General features: G+C 49.1%; 1 long non-coding RNA gene across 1 annotated transcript; it reads left to right on the top strand.

Annotated features, from left to right (window-relative positions):
• Positions 1 to 15712: 15712 nt before the first annotated feature.
• LOC148162863 (uncharacterized) lies at positions 15713 to 20680 on the top strand. The gene is made up of 3 exons (XR_015766508.1): positions 15713 to 17435; positions 19348 to 19703; positions 20584 to 20680. It is a non-coding gene; the product is annotated as an uncharacterized LOC148162863 (long non-coding RNA).
• The last annotated feature ends 634 nt before the right edge of the window (positions 20681 to 21314 follow it).

Genomic DNA, 21314 nt, shown 5'->3' on the forward strand with positions numbered 1-21314 from the left:
AGGAAGTGACCCCAGCTTCCCGGGCCCCTCTAGCCTGGAGTCAGAGCATCAGCTCTATGGGATTTAACCCTTTGCCTCCCGCAGCCTGGGAAAAAAAAGAGCATGGGGAGCGGGGAGGTGGCTGAGACGCCCCTCTCTCGGTCTCCCACGGGAGCGGGTCATCGGGGGGGAAGCCCAGATGCCAGTGGAGGGTCTCTGGATTGCTGGCCATTCTCCATCCCAAAGGGGCTCTGCCAGCCTCAAGCCTGATCTCGGATTTGGTGGCTGCTTGTCCCCTGGGGCCTGCCTTTGTTGGGACTGAGACCCAGGGATGGGGCTCAGATGCCTGGGTTGTGGGGTGGGAGCGGGGACTGGCTGGGCAGGTGCCGAGAGGGAACATCCTACAGACTGAGAATGGCTTAAATGAAGTAATAAGTCCTGGCAGCCAGAGTTTGGGCTGAGGGGACCAGTGCAGCCAGGATGGATTTGTAGCACGCTTCTTCCCCCATTAGCTCTCCTCAGAGCTGCCATGGTGGCAGGAGGGAAGTCGGGGTGGGGGGGGTGTTTCCCTGACCAGGGACGGCTGTTCCCGGCAGCTCAGGAGGTACCTGGCTCATAGCAGGAGAAACCCTTAAAATCCTGAGAACGCTGTCTCCTTCACCCAGCTTCCCAGCCACACATATCCCCGTCTTATTTCTGGCTCCCATTACCTTTGACACCTCACTCCCACCTCAGGGCCTTTGTCTCTCCTGCTCTCCCTTTCTCTGCTCTGTTTCTCACAGCACAGCACGCATCAACTCCTGACGAACATGTGCATGTTTGCCGTCTGTCTGCCTATACCCGTGCCTTCCTCACGTGCATGCACACACCTTAATGTCTGCGCCTCTTGGACTCACTGCTGTCTCCCCAGCTCCTGGAACAGACTGGCATGTAGTAGGTGCTCAGTTCACACAGTGCAGGAGATGAAGTCATCCTCCTGCCTCATCCATCCATTTCTGGATCAACCCCCAGGCGGGACAGATGTGGCAAAGTTGGGCAAAGCTGGGCTCTGGCTGCGTAATCACATTCATAGTTCAGACACCCCCCGCTGTCCACCCCTCACTCTGAGGGACAGATGAGGAAGAGGCAGACTTGGGATCTGACCCGGCCCTCACTACTGTCTCCTCCCTGCAATGGTTGCAAAAGCCTAACCTGGCCTGGGGGCAGTAAGTCTGGGGGAGGTGGGGGGGGGGCAGGGAGGGGACGATAGGGAAACTGCACCCTGGAGGCTTACAAAAGAGTTTAATTTGGCCTACACCCTTTTTGGTGGTGGTGGTGGTGGTGGTGGTGGTGGTGTGTGTGTGTGTGTTTAGCCGAATTAATCGCCGCCTTTAAAAATCAGTACATTTCACATACAAATCCAAATTTCCCACTTCTTTGGAAAATCCAAAGATGTGGCAACAAGACCCAAATTTCACATGGCAGCCACTGGCTGGGCTGTAGCTTCCTTCCTTACAAGGGGTTTCCAGTGTGCCAGACCCTGTCGCTCTATTGTGTCTCCAACCCTGAGGCTGAGAGGTGGTTTCAGTATATCTGTGATCATCCACTCTGGGTGCTCCAACACCCAGTTAATGGTAGTACTGATTCTGTACCCCTTGGTGTGTCCCCCAGGTTCAGGGTAACAAGTATAAGGATGATGTCTTCTGAGTAGTTACATTTATTGAGTATTTACTATGTGCCAGACGCTGTTCCAAGGGCTCCATGGACCTTCACGACAACTCACGGCACCAATGTTACCATCCCGAGGATAGAGTAAGTCACTTGTACACAGCCAACTAGTGACGGAGCTGGATTCAAATCCAGAGTGACAGAGCTGGATTCAAATCCAGACATCCTGCCTTTAGAGCCACACGGCTCTTAAGCACAGCTCTCAGAATGGCTCATGTGTGTCTGGGGGGCAGAGAGAGCGCCGCTCTGCCATCCTCTCCCTCATCTTGCTCCAGGAGCTGGAGAGAGGAATGGGCAAGGGTGGAGTGCCCCTGCTCAGGCTGAGCCATTCTCCAGCAACTGTTTGCTTGTCCTGCTCCTAGAGAAGCAAAGGGCACTCTGTAGGTGACAGCGTGCTGTCCTGTTGCCTACAGTCAGATGGCACGGGGGCCAGAAAGGAGACCCTCCTGGAAAGATGAGGACTGTCCCCCCTTTGGCTTTCACAGACAGCCCACTGCCATGCTCCTCTCAGCCACCGCACGGCAGCCTTCCACGTGGCCCCTTAACACAGACCCTTGTGTCCCAAGACCCAGGTTGTGTGAGAGCAGTGAGGTCCTAGAGGTGGACCCTGGTCCGGACTCTGCTCTGTCCTCACTGCTCGGTGGTCTTGGGCAACTCACTTTGCCTCTTGGAGATTTGGCTTCTTCTTTGGAAAGGGGATGAGCCTTGGTTCCCAAAGAGACAGGAGGGTTAAATGAGATGATATGGGAGTTCAGAGTGGACCAACTCTAGCTGGGGCTGCCTCATTCTTTCTCATCAGAGCGCACAGCCCTCAGCCCGGTGGGCAGGAGAGCCAGGAGCCTGGAAACCGTGTCCCGAGAGCCACAGGGAGTGTGTAACTTGGGAGGGCCTGGGGCCGTGACCTGAGACTGCAACCCTCTGCTCTGTGGGGGACGCTCTCAGGCAGGATGCAAGAGCTGAGAAGGTGCAGCCTGGGAAGGCTGCTTACCTCCCCACCCTTCTCATGAGGACAGCTGCCTACTGATAGGAAGGGGAGGGGGCCGGGGTCGGGTGGGGGGGGTTCCTGCTGGTGCCAGGAGAACAGGATGCGCCTTCTTCCCTGGAGATGTGCATGCCCACAGGGTGTATTAGGGGCTGCTTTTTAGGAATGTGGTCCTCAGATGTGGAACAAGAGCAGGGTCCCAGGACTGGGCGATCCTTTCTGCCTCTGAGAGTCCAGGATGAGTCACTCCTCTGCTCGAGAACCTACAGTGGCTCCCTAAGACTTCTCACATTGAGTCCTACCCTCCTGGTTCCTCCTAACCACCGTGTCCCTAAGGCTCAGAACCACGTCCTTCCTTTACCTTCTCTTCCTCAAACATTTCCTGCTCCATGTGCTCAGTTCCAAAAATCCTTCCATGTCAGCTGCTTAGCCTTGTCCCTGTCCTTGAGGCCTTGTTCTTTCTGTCCATTTGCCTAACAGACCTGTCCACATCACAGTCATCCAGGCTCACCAGCTCTGTTTCTCTCCGGGCCCTCCTCTGCACCACATTTGTCAGTAGGTCCTCAGGCCTATGGCACCCCTGCCGAGCCTGCCCACCTCTTCGCCCTGCCCCAGGCCACTGTCACGCCCTGGTTCTCATCCCTGAACGACCACAGTGACTTTCTGACAGGTTCTCCAGCCTCTAGCCCCCTTGGCTTCTTCTCACCTGTCTGGTCCCCCGTGATTCTTCCAAAAAGCACCAATGTGTTCACCCTCAGAACACCTCCTCCATCCTCAACATCAACAGAGAAGTTTTTGTTTGTTTGTTTTGTTTTTTTAATTTTTGAAAACTAAGAACTTGTATATATTTATATTTTGACTATAACTTTGATTAAGCTATAGAAAGCCATGGGGCGCCTGGGTGGCTCGGTCAGTTAAGCGTCTGCCTTCGGCTCAAGTCATGATCCCAGGGTCCTGGGATTGAGTCCTGCATCGGGCTCCCTGCTCGGCAGGGAGTCTGCTTCTCCCTCTGACCCTCTTCCCTCTCGTGCTGTCTCTCATTCTCTCTCTCTCAAATAAATAAATAAAATCTTTAAAAAAAGGGGGGGGCACCTGGGTGGCTCAGTCAGTTAAGCATCTGTCTTCGGCTCAGGTCATGGTCCCAGGGTCCCGGGATTGAGCCCTGCATCGGGCTCCCTGCTCCGCGGGAAGCCTGCTTCTCCCTCTCCCACTCCCCCTGCTTGTGTTCCCTCTCTCGCTGTGTCAAATAAATAAATTAATTAAATTAAAAAAAAAGAAAGCCACATATATAGTTGGGTAAATAAAATAATTTTATGTATTAAGTAAATGTAGATATGTATAATTTAAATAAAAATAAAAGTAAATATGGCGTCGGGGCACCTGGGTGGCTCAGTTGGTAGAGCATGCGACTCTTGATCTCAGGAGTCATGAGTTTAAGCCCCACGTTGGGCATGGAGTCTACTTAAAAAAAAAATAATACATAAAACATAAAAGTAAATAAAATATATGTATACTGTTTTGTTACCAAGTATTTGCATGAAGGTGTGAACTGAAATAGCTCTAGTCATCACGTTTCTGGGGCCCAGTCACCTCATCTACAAAACGACACGTCAGATCAAATGTTCTCAACAGTAAGGGTCTGGCCATATGGAAAACTCTTCTGTCTATCTGACTATTTGGGGAGGGTATACTTAAGTGCCTGGAAAGGACAGTGGCTTCTGGGGAGGATTGAGGATCTGAGATAAGAGGAAGGCTTAACTTTGGATTCTTGGGTTCTGTTTGCTGATTTCCAATTGGTAAAAATCCCTTTTTAAACGGTAAATATGTAGATAAGGATGGAGTGGAGATCAACAGCACGTTGATTTCCTTTTCAGGTTTGTCCTGATCCAAGTCACATTAAATCCTACTCAACTGATTTCCTACCCATATGTGACACGTGGAGTAACCTCCGAGAGAGGTCCCCATTTCCCCTGGAACAGGTGCTCTACGGCGGCCTAAGCATGGGAAAGGAGATTGAAGACAGATGGAAGAGAGGATTATATTGTCACACAGGGTTACAATACTTAAAAAAAAAAAAAAAACCGGTAAGCTCCCAGACACTTGGAGCCTGATTTGCACCGTTGCCACACCCCAAGGACCCCAAGGACTTGTGGCTGGAGAAGTGTATACGCCACACAGAGCACCAGGTCCTGTCTGAAACCAGCCTTTTGGCTTCTCACTCAGTGTCCCCTGAGGTAACCCCCACTGTCATGCAGGCCACAGGCTCCAGCCCCACCCTCCCCCCCAACACGAACTGCCCTGTTCCTCGGGCTTTTCACCAAGCGTGGCTCCCTGTGCCTCCCTCTAGACTGCTTCCCGGTCTCCTCTCCACACAGGCAAATCTTGTCGGCCTTCAGGGTCCTGTTCAAACGCCAGCCAACTTAAGTCTAGGCCCGCTGAGTGTCTTATAACATACCCCTTCATTCACATGAAGGCATTTGTGTCTCGTGACACAAGGCAGTTATCCTCATGCGTTACTCCTGAGGGAACAGGACTTCGGACAGGTGACACGTTCAGGTCACAGAGTAACTGTGAGAACCTGGGATCTGTGGACCTTGGATTTGCGGACGGCAGGTCAGAAACCCTTCAGAATCCCGCTACATCCCACCCCTCCCTTCCCAGAGGACGTTGTCTCCTAGAGAAACGCCCTCCCCTTTTGCCACACTCGGACTGCAGGGATTTCTATGTTTGTTTTTTTAAAGATTTATTTATTTATTTATTTGAGAGAATGAGAGAGCATGAGAGCGGGGAGGGTCAGAGGGAGAAGCAGACTCCCCGCTGAGCAGGGAGCCCGATGTGGGACTCGATCCCGGGACTCCAGGATCATGACCTGAGCCGAAGGCAGTCGCTTAACCAACTGAGCCACCCAGGCGCCCAGGGATTTCTATGTTTTACTTGCCATCTTGGCCACATTTGGGTACCCTCTATAGTGCTGATATTTTTCTTCAGTGCACTTTTCTTCACGGAAAGAAACATATCTGAGAAGGAAACTCAATGTCAGTGTGATAAATTAAAAATTGCTTGTTACCGGGCTGCCGGGCTAGCTCAGTTGGAAGAGCATCCAATTCTTGATCTCAGGGTCGTGAATTTGAGCCCCACGTTGGGTGTAGAGATTACTTAAACAAATAAGACTTAAAAAATAAGAAAATTGCTGGGCGCCTGGGTGGCTCACTCGGTTAAGCGACTGCCTTCGGCTCAGGTCATGATCCTGGAGTCCCGGGATCGAGTCCCGCATCGGGCTCCCTGCTCAGCGGGGAGTCTGCTTCTCCCTCTGACCCTCCCCCGTCTCATGTACTCTCTCATTCTCACTCTCTCAAAATAAATAATAAATAAATCTTTAAAAAAATAAAAAATAAGAAAATTGCTAATTATAAGTGTAAAAATAAATACAAGGCAAAAGTAACTCTAAATGGTTCAAAGACCTAACACTATAAAACTTTTAGAAGAAAACTTAGGGGAAAATCTTCATGACCTTGGATTTGGCAATGGTTTCTTAGATATGATACCAAAAATACAAGCAACAGAAGAAAAAAATAGGTAAATTGGACTTCATCAAATTAAAAAAATTTTGTACATCAAAGGAAACCGTCAAGAAAATGAAGACAACCACAGAACGGGAGAAGAAACTTTAGCAAACCATGTATCTGATAAGGCACTAGTTAGTACCCAGCATATATAAAAAACTGTAGGGGCGCCTGGGTGGTTCAGTCGGCTAAGGGTCCGATTTTTTATTTCGGCCGAGGTCATGATCTCAGGGTTGTGAGATGAAGCCCCAAGTCGGGCTCCCCACTCAGCGTGGATCCTGCTTAAGGCACCTGGGTGGCTCGGTCGTTAAGCGTCTGCCTTCGGCTCAGGTCATGATCTCAGGGTCCTGGGATCGAGCTCCGCATCGGGCTCCCTGCTCCGCGGGAAGCCTGCTTCTCCCTCTCCCGATCCCCCTGCTTGTGTTCCCCCTCCCGCTGTGTCTCTCTCTATCAAATAAATAAATAAAATCTTAAAAAAAAAGATTCTCTTTCCCTCTCCCTCTGCCCCTCCCCCCTTTAAAAAAAAGGAACTGTAACAACTCAACAAAAAACACAAACAACCCAGTTAAAAAATGGGCAAAGGACTTGGACAGTTCTCCAGAGAAGATCTAGAGATGGCCAACAAACACCTGAAAAGATGCTCAACATCATTGGCCATGAGGGATATGCAAATCAAAACCCCAGTGAGATCCCACTTTGCACCCACAGGGACAGTTATAATAATAATACTTTCTAAAACCCTGAGAGTAACCAGTGTTGGTGAGAATGTGGAGAAATTGCAACCTTCATACACTGCTGGTGGGAGACCCTGAGATCATGACCTGAGCCAAAGGCAGAAGCTTAACCGACTGAGCCACCCAGGCGCCCTGAACCTTGGAAACATTGTTAAGTGCAAGGAACTAGATATGCAGGGCTGCATATTTTACGATTTTGTTTATATGAAGTATCCAGAACAGGTGAATCCAGAGAGACACAAAGCAGATGAATGGTTGCTAGGGGCTGAGGGGAGGGAGGAATGGGGAGTGACGTCTTAATGGGTACAAGACTTCCACTGCGGTGATGAGAGTGTTCTGGAACTAGATAGGGGTGATGGCTGCACATCATTGTAAATGTACTAGATGGCACTGAATTATATACTTCAAAATGGTTGAAATTATTAATGTTATGTGAATTTTACAATAAAAACTTCAATCAGAGGCGCCTGGGTGACTCAATGGGTTTAGCGTCTGCCTTCAGCTCAGGTCATGATCCCAGAGGGGCCTGGGATCAAGCCCCCTCCTTGGAGTCCTTGCTCAGGGGGGAGTCTGCTTCTCCCTCTGCCCCTCCCCGCCCCTGCTTGTGCTCAATCTGTCTCTCAAATAAATAACATCTTTTCAAAATTCAACTAATATTAAATTATGTTAATAAATGCCACTGATACATTATTGCACAATCAGGACAAGGCTCTGGGTCTAAGGGGCTCATTTTGTGTGTATGTGAGGAGTGACAGAGAGAGACAGCGGGCGTTTAGAGGTGATTAAGGCCTCGCACCAACCAGAGACTCTCCCCTGGGTGGACTCAAAGGGTTCTCCTGGGAAGGAGAACAGGAAGGACCACCCTTCTCCTGGTGAGGTCTCAGCACACTGGCGGAGACCCTGACATCACCTGGGCGCCACCTTGCCTGCCGTGTGGGTGCTGGTGCAGGTTACATCATATGCAAAGGTGCTGGGCTACAAGGGACAGAAATGATGGCATTTCAACCCAGGTTTAATCCACTAGCCAAAGGCCACGTGACCTGCCCAGAGAAGGGATCTTTCTGCAATTTGTCCGGGGGTGGGGGTGGGGGCGGGCACCTTCCCGTAAATCACCCGAAGGCTCCACAGACTGGCAGCCCTCCTCTGTTGTGAGACACCTGGAAAGCCGCCAGTCAGACTTTGTTTCAATTCTTGTTTCTTTTCTTTTTTTTTTTTTAAGATTTATTTATTTATTTGAGAGAGAGAGAATGAGAGAGAGAGAGTACATGAGAGGGGAGAGTACTCTGACGAGGGAGAAGCAGGCTCCCTTACTGAGCAGGGAGCCCGATGTGGCACTCGATCCCGGGACTCCGGGATCATGACCTGAGCCGAAGGCAGTCGCTTAACCAACTGAGCCACCCAGGCGCCCTCAGTTCTTGTTTCTATCACATTCAGCTGTGAGACCTTGTTCTAATTCCTGGACCTTCTCTGCATCTCTGTTTCCTCATCTGTAAAATAGGGAAACGCCTCCAGAGGGTGAAGACGGAATGAGGTGTGTGCCCACACTGACCGTTGGTTTTTTTCCCCCTAGTTAGCTTCAGCTTTCATCTTTGGCTTAAATACATTTTTTTTTTACACTAGAAAAATGATATACCCATACTAACGAAAATATTAAAAAATGAAATTACACATTTTTCATCTACTCCTAGTTCAACTATTTATGCCTTTCGTTGTATTTCCTTCCTGTATTTTTTTTCTAAGCTTCTTTTTTTTAACTTAGTTATATGTTTTTGGTGCTTCGTTGTCTTCACAGCCATAATTTTAATGGCTGTCTACAGAATTCTTTCTACATACACCATATTTTGCTGAGCCATTTCCCTGTTGTTGAATATTTACACTGTCTCCCATTTTTGTTCTTATAAATAAAACCGGTGAACACCTCAGAGTATATATCTCTGATGTTTTGACTGTTTTCTTTTTTTTTAAAGATTTTATTTATTTATTTGAGAGAGAGAGAATGAGAGATAGAGAGCACGAGAGGGAAGAGGGTCAGAGGTAGAAGCAGACTCCCTGCTGAGCAGGGAGCCCGATGCGGGACTCGATCCCGGGACTCCAGGATCATGACCTGAGCTGAAGGCAGTCGCTTAACCAACTGAGCCACCCAGGCACCCTTGACTGTTTTCTTAAAAGACAGTCCCAGAAATAGAAATACTGGGTCAAATCTAGGAGCTTTTCCCTGGCTTTAGTGATGCATAACCTTGTAATTAGTTGTGACTCCAAGTGCAGGATATTCAGTCTCTGTCTTGTCTAAAGGATGTGAGGAGAGATTTGATTACATGCCTTGCTGAAATCCAACTAAATGAAATCTAGAAAATGTCCTTGGTCTGTGAACCTAGTAAGTAACCTTATAACCATAGAAAATAATTCCTACTTCATAGGGTGGATGTGCGGATTAAAGGCATCGTGGCCTGACCGCTCAGACCAGGGCCCAGCATTAGTGAGCCCCTGACCGACTAGTCAATTCCTGTTCTTGTTTTCTCCCTGTAAAGGATTCGAGAGTATTCTGGGCCCTCTAAGGATCATTGCTTTCCTTACCAGACTCTTAGGGTTTGACTCTTGTAAGGTTATCATCCCTTAACTAATGGCTTCTTCTTCTTCTTCTTCTTTTAATAAGGATTTCATTTATTTGAGAGAGAAAGAGAGAGACTGAGTATGAGCAGGGGGATCAGCAGAGGCAGAAGGAGAAGCAGACTCCCTGCCGAGCAGGGAGCCCGATGTGGGGCTCGATCCCGGGACTCCGGGATCATGACCTGAGCCGAAGGCACTTAACTGACTGAGCCCCTTGACTAATGGTTTCTGTTTGCTAAGAGGTTCGGTTTTGCTTTGTACACTTGTTCGTTTTCAAATACAGGTCCGTAAAGAGAACTGTGCAGTCAAAGATGTGCAGCCTTTCTCTAGTATATACGATATTATAGATATTTAAAAGATATTAAATCAGATATTAAAAAGACACCTTTAAGTGGGTACCATAAAGGAGATGAGTGAGTCTGGCAGTTGGGCTTGTTTGTTTCTTTATTTATGCCTTGCCTAGTTTCAAAAAGGACCGTAGGCCTTTACAGAGCCACATATCCTACAACAGGTGCCTGGCATCTAGTAAGACCCGCAGCTGCTCAGCACTGGCCACTATCACTGATAATAGCCGCAGTCGTAAAGTGTCATTAACAAGACAAAACAAAAACAAAAACCCCCAAAAACAGAAAAGGCAAAGGGAAAACAAAGGGGAAAATGATAACATGAATCCAGGGTCGGTACACAAAACATATGGTGTAAAGGTCTGTGGATACCACGGCTGAAAGCGAGGCACACATTTGCCGAGCTTTCTAGAGGCCCAAGCAAATGTTGGTTACGTAATTCATGGGAGGCCCGGGAGAAAGTTCTGGGAGTCCTCATCAAAATGACATTTCGTGATGCATAGGACCATGTCTTCAACCCCATCCCCTAATTCTGAATCCAGTCCAACACAGACAGATGGGCACGCAAAGCCCCAGTGTGGTGGGAGATGGATCATGGCTGTGCTAAATTCCTAAGCTCAGCCAGTCCGCTTTTAAAGCCGCTGTTACAAATCACACATCCCAGCCTTAAGCAGTCCCAATAAGGGGCTTAGCTACAACATGTATCTTTCGGCTCTGGGGGTTGGTAGATACACAGTATCTCCAGGAGCCCTTCACAAAGAATGGAACAGGGTGGCTCTGGAAATACACAACTAGCAAGAAGATTGCTTTGTTTCAACATTGTAAGGGGGATTAATATAGGAGCTTTTGTTGTTTGGTTTTTCACCCTTGAGATCTGACCACTCCGCTTGGAGCAAGGCCGCCTTTTACAAGGGCAATCAAGGCTGCGCCTGGGTGGCTCAGTTGGTTAAGTGTCTACCTTCGGCTCAGGTCATGATCCCAGGGTCCTGGAATCGAGCCCCATGTCAGCGTCCTCCCTCCCACCGATTCCCCCGCCCCACTCATGCCTCTCTCTCTCTCTCTTAAATAAATAAAATCTTAAAAAAAAAAAAAAGATATACAGGGGCAATCAAGCTGTGCCTGCTTCCAGCTGTTCTGTCTCCAGGTCACCTTCTTCCTTTTTCTCAGTGGTCTAGGACCTGTAACCCCAGAGGGCTTGGATTTGACCTTCTTCCTTCCGTTTTAACTAACATCTTTTGTGCCAAGCATTTGACATGAGTTAATTTATAGTTTTCCCATAACTCTGGCAGGTGGCTATTGCTGCCCCTGTTTTATGCTGACAAAATAGTTCAGAGATATATGAAGTACTTGCCCAAGGGCACCCTGCTAGTAAGAACTGAGATTTAATGCCATCCTGTAAGGACTCGGGACTCTTATTCTTCCCTGCACCAAGCCATCTTGAAAATCATCTGTTCAATGGTTTGATTTAGGATTCCAGTTGAGTTAGGCATCAAGTTTTCTGGCCTTTGGTTTGTGTTATTAATATCTTTCCCTTGTTTTGAAAACTGGGACTTCGTTCGTCTGTCTCCAGATTTTGTATCTCTTCTCCAATGAGTTAGGTGGCTTGGAGCACTGCTCGTTGGCAATTTTTCTCATTTTACTTCTCCAAGTCAGATGAGGAGGTGAGAATCAATTCAAAGTAGCACGATGTTTTTTCAAATTTTTATACCTCCAATGTCAGGTTTCCATTTCTTCTTACCAGTGTTTGTTATAAAAGAAATCTCATATGCAAATAAAAACCATGAAATATTATCTTTAAGCTAAGAGGTTTGCAAATACAGTTTGCTTATAGACTATGTGGAGAATCAGGCACTCTCCAATATCATTAGTAAGAGCATACATCTGCACTGTCTTTTGGGGGGAAGGAAAATTTGGCAACACTGATCCAAATTCAAAATGTACACACCCTTTGACCCAACAACTCCACTTCTAGATCCTACAGGCCTGGTGGCACATGGGCACAATGCTCTTCAGCCAAATATTCCTTCTATAGCAAAAGACTGAACATCACCTACAAGTCCACTAACAAGGAAGTCGATGAAATAAATTATGGCATATCCATATAACAGAATACTCAGCAGCTGTGAAAAAAAAAAGGAAGCAGATATGTACAGACTGATGTGAGACATTCTCCAAAATATGCTGTTATATGAAAGAAGCAAGGGGAAAAGCAAGTGACTACAGTGCATTATCATATTTGTGTTTTCCTAGAAGGAGACACTTGCACATGCATAGACTACCTTTAGAAAGACACAAGAAATCCGTCACAGTGCTCAGGGCATGGTGACAGGGGCTGGGGCCAGGCAGAGACAGGAGGGCAGCCTGCTTTTCCTTTTTTGTCTTTTTATACTGTATGAATTTTTCCCCCCAAATATAAAAGGAAGTGAAAGGGCGCCTGGGTGGCTCAGAGGTTGAGCGGCTGCCTTCGGCTCAGGTCATGATCCCGGGGTCCTGGGATCCAGTCCCTCATCCGGCTCCCTGCTCCTTGGGAGCCTGCTTCTCCCTCTGCTTCTCTCTCTTTCTCTCTCTCTCCCTCTGTCTCTCATGAATAAATAAATAAAATCTTTAAAAAAATAAAAAATAAATAAAAGGAAGTGAAAGGGAAAAATGTAAAAGAAGTCTTATTAGACAACCTCCACCCTGTGTTGTAAGGGCATGATCTTCCTTGCTGGAGAAAGCGTGTATGGTCATTAGACCGGGGTGGCGCCGCACACATCCCGCCCTTGGGTACATGACGTGAGACGCCCAGTGCCCTTTTCTGACCGAACCACTAACTTGTGGAGTGACCCGGGAAAGCCCCACACTCTCTTGGCATTAGGGTGCAGAAGACAAGATGGACAAGGTCCTGCCCTCCCGAAGCTTAAACCAGGTAGAGGGAGCAGTGTGGCCAAGGGTGGGGAGGTGAGAAAGTCTCTGGTTCCTTGTCTCCCGTGGCCGCCCACCCCTTTCCCTCACAGGTCCTGGGCCTACCTTCTCCCTGGCTGCTTTCCTGTATGATTGTCCAGTTGCTAAATCCCTAGGGAATGAAAGGCAAGGACAGCCTGACCGTATCCTCCAGGCTCCACGAACTCTAAGGAAGGGCGTTTAGTACTAAACGCTGGAGCCCAGGGGAAACTGGCCAGAGGGACCCTGAGAGTGGAGGCAGGGAGAAATGGCTGGCCGGACCGGTCCCCCAGGTTTCCACAGGTTGTGTCAAAGGTGGGACTGGTGATGGGTTTTGCACATGAAAACATGGCTTTATTTAAATAGGGGTGCTTGGGGGCGCCTGGCCAGCTCAGTCGGTTAAGCTTTTGATTCTTAGTTTCTGCTCCAGTCATGATCTCAGGGTTGTGAGATCAAGCCCCACGTGGAGCTCCCTGCTCAGCATGGAGTCTGCTTGAGACTCTCTTTCTCTCTCTCTCTTGCGCGGGCAAGCGCTCTCCCTCTGCCCCCACCCCTGCGCTCTCTCTCCACCTAAAATAAATAAATCTTTAAAAAAAAATAGGGGCGCCTGGCTGGCTCAGTTGGAAGAACATTTGACTCTTGATCTCAGGGTGGTTAAGTTCCAACCCCAAGTTGGGTGTAGAGATTGCTAAAAAATAAACTTTAAAATACATATTTATTCATGGGGCGCCTGGGTGGCTCAGTCGTTAAGCGTCTGCCTTCGGCTCAGGTCATGATCCCAGGGTCCTGGGATAGAGCCCCGCATCGGGCTCCCTGCTCCGTGGGGAGGCCTGCTTCTCCCTCTCCCACTCCCCCTGCTTGTGTTCCCTCTCGCGCTGTGTCTCTCTCTCTGTCAAATATATATATATATATATTTACTCAGTGCCTTTCTCTCTTTGGTTGTCTGCAACTTGCTTCTTTTGAAGGTCACAGGATGCTTGTCTTTAAGCAAGGATAGCGTCCATGCTGGGGCAGCGTTGTTCATTATTGAGTGTTAGCCTGGTGTAGGAATTGGGTAGCTTTGCACAGGACTAATGGGACATCCATGTCTGACAGCCCTATTGGTTTTGATGCTTCAGTTCAGAATTCCCAGAAAAGGTTTCTAAAATCAGTGCTGCAGGGCGCCTGGGTGGCTCAGTCAGTTAAGTGTCTGCCTTCAGCTCAGGTCGCTATCCCAGGGTCCTGGGATGGAGCCCCGCATTGGGCTCCCTGCTCAGTGGGGAGTCTGCTTCTCCCTCTCCCTCTGCCGCTCCTCGGCACTTGCACATGCACACTCTCTCTCAAATAAATAAAATCTTTAAAAATAAAATAAAATAAAATAAAATCAGTGCTGCAGTGTGGAGCAGAAGAAAAGGCACGTGCCCTGGGGTCAGAGGGCCTTGAGTTCAAATCCCACGCTGACATCCCTTCAGTTCCTAACTCCAACTATAAAAATGGGAATAATAAATAATACTGCCTTCCCAGAATGGCCCTAAGGCTGTGTCAGGAACCTAGCTCAAAGAAGGCCCTCAGGAAATAGCCGCTCTTACCATCATGTCTATCACGTTTTTCATTCTCGTGTCACACAACTGACCCTCTAACACCTGTCCTTTTTCAAAAGGAAGCAGTAAAAATCCTAACAATGACGACTAGCATTTACTGAGCACTTATTGGGCGACAGGCCCTCTTCTAAATCCTTTACATGTTCACTGAATCCTTACGCAAGCCTTTGAGGTAGATACGGTGATTTTATAGATCGGAAAGCCGAGGCTCAGAGAGGTTCAATAACCCGCCCGAGACGGCTCAGCACCTTAGCCGAGCGGGCACACGAACCCAGCGAGTTGGGCGCTGTCCTCCTGATCCGGGCACGAGGGTCACCGAACCGTCGCCCGGGGAGAACACAAGACAAGTCAGCCCTCGGCGGGGAAAAGCGGACGAAGCCCCCCGCCCCCCCCGCCAGCGGCGGTTCGGGCCCGCTGGGGCCGAAGGGGTTATTCCCACTGAGACGCCGGCGCCCGCGGCTGCTAGAGAGGCCCTGCGGGCGGAGGGAGGAAGGCGCACTTCCGGCCGCGGCCGGACTCCGGGCATCCCGCCGGCCGGCTCGGGGCGCGCGGTGCTCGGCGGCGGCCTCGGGGCGCAGAGGGCGGGGCCCCAGCGCACCTGCGTCCCGAGTTCCAGAGAACGAGCGCCGCGCGCGGGGCAGGGGCGCCCCGGGCCGTGCGGGGAGAGGTGTCTCTGAACGTGATCGCCGGGGGCCGGCGGGCGGGGGGGGGAGGCGGCTCCTGGCCTCTCCCCGCAGGCCCGGCGGGCGGTGCTCGCGGGAGGCCGGGCAGCTTGCTCCCCCGAGGGACCTCGAGCCTTCCAGAGCCCCGGCTCAGAAAGCGCCCGCTCCCAGGTGCCGGCGCGCCCGCCTCTCCCGGTCCCCACGGCCGCCCCGAGAAGCCGGTGGCATCATCCCGGTTTTATGGGCGACTCGCTTAGGACGCCTGCTTTGTAAACGGGCCGGTCCCCGACGCCCCGCCGGCCGGGAGCGGAGCTGGACTGCGCGGCGCTGGCTGGGCCCTGGCGCTCCTGGCCGGTTGGGATGCGGGGCGACGGCCGGATCGTCGGGCCGGCGTCCGTGAGCTCGGCAGCCCTCCACCCGACCTGGCCGGCCCTTCCCTTTCTTCCCTTTCGGGCGGGAGACGCGGGGCCTGATGGAACCGCGCTTATCTTTTCTCCTGCCGCTCCCCGCCGCTCCCCGCCGCTCCCCGCCGCTCCCCGCCGCTCCCCGCCGCTCCCCGCCGCTCCCCGCCGCTCCCCGCCGCTCCCCGCCGCTCCCCGCATCCTCTCCGTACCCTTTTGGCCTTCATCTTTTTCTTGTCCGCTCCATCTTTCCGGTCCCACTGCCACCGTCTTTCAGTCGCATTGTCACAAACCTGTCTTACTGCAGAAACCTTCAACCCTGACTGCTTCCTCGCTATTTCATATGCCACTCTACACCCCACCGGTCCCCAAACTTTTGCGTCAAGCCACACCCTTCTTCAGAGAACCTTTTTAGCGCCAAATTGAAGCTGTGAGCTCAAGTCAAAACTCTTTAGCACGGCATTCAAGCCCCCTTAAAATTTAGCTTCTGCCCATCTCCCTACCTTGATCTCTGTCTCAGTGACCTGAGTAGAAGTTACAGACTGGTAGCTACAGTTCCAAAGTGTCTTTCAACTGGCGGGCAATTTCTTTCAAAAATTCGAGTTGATATTTACTTTAGAATTGGGAGATTTCAGTTTTAAAACAGTAACAACCAGGGGCGCCTGGGTGGCTTATTCATTAGGCATCTGCCTTCGGCTCAGGTCATGATCCCAGGGTCCTGGGATCCAGCCCCACATTGGGCTGCCTGCTCAGCGGGAAGCCTGCTCCTCCCTCTCCCACTCCCCCTGCTGGTGTTCCCTCTCTCGCTGTGTCTCTGCCAAATAAAATCTTAAAAAAAAGAGTAACAACCACATTTCTAGCTTTTGATGCATGAGAAGAGCTGGAAACAGTTCGCTCATGTTTACACTAGGCAACTGGTTCAAACTGAGAAGTGGGTGCCCCCCCTTAGGAGGACTGCACCCCCTGCTTCACCCTCCACTCCCGAGTCCTCCCTGTCTCTGAGCCTGAGGATCAGCTGCCATGCTTGTGCTGATGTTTTTCCTGTAAGAGAAGCAGGTTTTGGTTCCTGTGTCTCTATCAAAGTGCACAAATGGAAGGTAAGCCAAGAGGCATTCGGGTGTAAAGACACCAGCGACTAAGCACCCAGCCTCCGCGAACGTCCTGTTCTTTCCTGGACCCCATAGCCATTTGAATTTTCCACTCAGGCCCTAAAGGAACCCTCAGAGATTAATGGCCTCACAGACTCTCAAATGAACCTGAGGACTGTATCTTTGCACCATCTTCTCCAGTGAGTTACCTCCATTCCACAAGGTCCTTGGCTCGGTCTCCTACCATGTAAAATCTTCCCTAACAACCAGCCATCTAACCAACTCCATCCATCCCTCCATCCATTCCTGCATCCATCGCATCAGCATTTTTGGATGCCAGGCTGTGGGTTAGCTGTGTTATGACCAAACCACCATCATTTCTCCCTCCTGTGGATTTCTGTGACTCTCACTCAATCAATATCTTATACAATGTCATACACATGGCAGGTGATCGATAAATACTTAATAACTAGGTAAGTGGCATAGTCATGCCCATCTTATCCCCCTAGTTCTGTTGTAAGATCTCGGAGGGAGGGGTCCGGATCAGATCCATCTTGGCACTGCCCTGGTGACCAGCACACTGCCTGGCACATAGGATCTGAGGAAATACGTTCCATAAGGAGGTGCCCCAGACAGGCAATAGATGCCGAGTTTCAGTCCAGTCCTGCGGTTGGAGGCGGCACCCCTGCTCCCCCCTCAACCCTGAGTGATGCAGAGGAATGGAGAGGCAGCCCCGAGAGAACAGAGAACAGAGGCCTTACTCAGTCCTGACAGTGAGGAGCACTTCACAGACCCCTCAACCTGGAGGCTCTGCTCGGGACTCAGCTGAAGCCGCGTCTAGGACCCAGCTGTATCCATGTGCCCTTGTGAGTGAAACCCAATCTAATTCTGATTCTGAATTCCAAGCTCTAAAATAACAACAATGGTTCACATGTACTGAGGCACTCTCTGAGCCAAGCACTGCCAAGGGCTTCATCCCCGTGGCCTCCTTCCAGCTGTGGAGTCAATACTGTGAGTATCTCCCCTTTGCGGATGACAAGGCTGAGGCCCTAAGGCTGAGCTACTTGCCTAAGACCACTTAGTAATGGGCTGAGCCAGGAGTTCAAGTCCATGCGGGCTGAGTCCAGTCTCCCACGCTTGGCTCCGTACTCCTTCCAAACATCCGAGGCTGTATTTAATACCACCGAACTTTACACTGGACAATATTCGGGTGGCAAATGTTATATTATGTGTGCTTTAATTCAATTTTTTAAAAGCAAAACAAAAACAAAACTCAGGCTAAAGAGGGATTTGGGGCAGGGCCCAGGGACTCTGAATTCTGCTTCTTAGGGTTCTGGGTAATGTGCCAAGTAGTAGAGCTGAAGCGAATGCCAAACCCAACTCCCCATTCACTAACTTTCTCTCACATCCTTCTTTAACTCCCTACCTAAAGAATCAAAAATTACGGGCGTCTGGGTGGCTCAGTTGGTTAAGCAACTGCCTTCGGCTCAGGTCATGATCCTGGAGTCCCGGGATCGAGTCCCACATCGAGTCCCGCATCGGGCTTCCTGCTCAGCAGGAAGTCTGCTTCTCCCTCTGACCCTCTCCCCTCTCATGCTCTCTCTATCTCATCCTCTCTCTCAAATAAATAAATAAAATCTTTAAAAAAAGGAAAAAAATTAAAAATTATGCTTTTAGAATTAATATATATCTTCAAAACTCTTAAAGTCCAAAGCGAAACCCGGATTAAAAAAAAAAATCAAACTGACAATGTAGCTTTAAACTCTTGAGGAACAAGCCCCGTATTCACAGGAGACAAAAGTAGTTTAAAAAAAAAAAAAGGCAGAGAGAGAAAGCAATAATTAATCAAACACCTACTGCTTGCCAGGGACTGACAGCTGCTTTCATAATTTATGTCACCAAATTCTTACAACTAGGAAGGTATTATCCTATTGTGCAGAAAGAAGGAAGTGAAGATTTAGAATGTTACGAAATTTTGCAGACGTTAAACTGATTCTGAGAGCTGGAGTTGGATCAGAAACCAGTGCTGGTAGTCAGAAAGGTGACTGCAGTGGTGCCTGGCTGCCTGAGTTGGAGGAGCATGCGACTCCTGATCTTGGGGTTGTGGGTTTGAGCCCCACATTGGGTGTAGAGATTACTTTAAAAAATAAAATATTAGAAAAAAAGGTGAATGGCTTTCATCCTCTCTGCTGTCTCTATATCGATGATCCAGTTAAAAAAAAACCTGTTAACTTATGAGTTGTGAGTTCATCATGCTAGTCCCTTACCACTCAGATGTCATTCTGGACCTCTCTCCTTGAACTCTAGAGGGGTGTGTGTGTGTGTGTGTGTGTGTGTGTGTGTGTGTGTGTGTGCGCGCGCGCACATGTCCACACTTTAAGATGGGTCCAAATGAGGGGAAAAAAAAAAGGCTTTTTCTGTCCCTTGCCTCAGCTATGAATCTGTCAGACTTACAACATACTCTTTTAAGATTTTCCCCCCATGTTGTAGTTCATTCATTCATTTATTTACTCACTCACTAAATATTGAGGGCTTACTCTGGGCTCTTCTAGACACTGTAGATACACTTGTGAACAAAACCGCTAAAAATTAATACCCAAACCCCCAAATCCCTGTCCTTACGGAGGTTAAATTCTAAGGAAGACAGACAAGTAATAAGAAGGAAAAAACCAAGCGGAGGAAGCGCTCAGGACAGGGAAGGTGTTGAAATCTTGGATGGGGAGGCCAGGGGAGACTTCTCTAAGATGTGAACAACCCACCACGTGTTTCTCCCTCCAGGAACTCCTCCAGGAAGAAGACAGCCCAGACCGGGAGGAAAGCTACTCACACACTGTCTGCCATCTCTGAAGTAGCCCAGGAAGGGGAAAAAAATCACAAAAGATCAGCGTTGATTTCTTTTCCTCCTCAACATTCCCTTTCTTTCTGATTTTCTCTTAGACAGTATCTCACTTCTTCAGTATCGCGTGAGACTCACCTCTATTTTGCCATGTGTATCCCCCCTCCGCCGATGCCTTTTTAAAAGATTTTTTAAGTCATCTCTCCTTCCAATGTGGGGCTTGAACTCACAACCCCAGGATTAAGAGTGACACACTCCACCGACTGAGCCAGCCAGGCGCCCCTGTTACTGCTTTCTGGTAGGTCTCTCGTTGCAGCTTCATTGAGATAGAATTCACATACTGTACACTTACTTATAGTGCGATGCACAATCCAGGGATTTTTTAAGTCTATTCACAGAGTTGTGTGGCCATCACCATAATTTTATGACATTTTAATCATTCCTGGAATAAATTTCATATCTATTAGGAGTCACTTCTTGTTTCCTCTCAATCTCCACACACACACGCACACATACGTATTTTGGGCAACCACTAATGTACTTTCTGTCTCTGTAAGACTTGCCTTGTCTGGACATTTCATATAAATGTCACACCTGGGTTTTGGCTTTAGTTGGCTTTTTTTTTTTTTTTTTTTTTTGGAAGGTAGGTGGATGATCACTGAAGAATACTACAGAGGGGGGTTTGGGAACATCAGAAGTTGAGAAGCTCTTCTGGGGACATAAGGGTGACAAAAAGGAAAAGCAGAAGAGGGAAATGACTTGTTTCTGTTTTATTTTTTACTTGTCTGTTTCTGCTTTGTAGGTCACCCCAGATGTAGGCAGGATTAAAATCTTAAGTAAACGAAAGTGGGAAGTTTCTAATTAAATTGAAAAGAATTAAGTTAAAGTTACAAACTAAATTGCTTTTATTTCTGTGGACAATTTCTTTACCTGCTTTTACATGGCTATGCCTTCTGTTTGCCAGCACTATGTGTAAAGGGACTGATGATGCAGTCAAACCAGACAACCTGCGTTCTTCCTATTAGCAGCCCGACTTAGCTACTCTCATCGTTTTCTCTTCTGTAAAGTGAAGGGGTTAAAGTATAAAGGATTATTCCATTTTCCTCTCCAGCATCATCTCCTGAGCTGCAGGCTTTCACTCCTTCAGTATCTGTTAACAGTCCCTATTTTATTTTTAGGTGCCATTCAAGACTTTTCCCTTCATTCCTGGAACTTCTGGGCACAGAAAGTGAAGGAGGATGAGCAGAGAGCAATGTGAATCGCTGACAATATGTATACACGGTGAACATTTTTAAAAAATATTTTATTTATTTATCTGACAGAGAGAGAGATAGCAAGAGCAGGAACACAAGCAGGGAGAGTGGGAGAGGGAGAAGCAGGGAGCCCGATGCGGGGCTCGATGCAGGGCTCGATCCCAGGACCCTGGGATCATGACCTGAGCCGAAGGCAGACGCTTAACGACTGAGCCACCCAGGTGCCCCTACACGGTGAACATTTACAAAGAAACTTCACACGTGTTATCAAGGCTGCTTCGTAACTAGGAAGAACGAAAAGGGACCTTAGAGGACATCGAGTCCGATCCCCTTCACAGCGAAATGAGGGAACAAGCCTACAAATAGGATGTGACTTGTTCAAGGTCACCCAGCAAGTGAGTGCCAGAGCTGGGGCCAGTTCTGGGTTTCCCAATGCCTATTCATTTACACTTGCGGAAGCCAAAGCCCACAGAAGCCCGGGGACTTCGGTGAAGAAAAGGATCTGTCCGACGGGGTTGGCTCCTTGGAGATCATCTACTGAATCCAATCCCTCTTTCAATAGCGGTTTAGGCGAGATGCCGGCCCTGGGCCGAGGTTTCTCGCAATTTCCTGGCCCTGGATCCAGACGGTACGGGCTGGACCGCAGCCTGAATGAA

The sequence above is a fragment of the Eumetopias jubatus genome, unplaced genomic scaffold (genome assembly GCF_037043125.1).
Source record: "Eumetopias jubatus isolate StellerSeaLion01/CBP00866 unplaced genomic scaffold, mEumJub1_p1.0 scaffold_12, whole genome shotgun sequence".
In the NCBI taxonomy this organism is placed as follows: domain Eukaryota; kingdom Metazoa; phylum Chordata; class Mammalia; order Carnivora; family Otariidae; genus Eumetopias; species Eumetopias jubatus.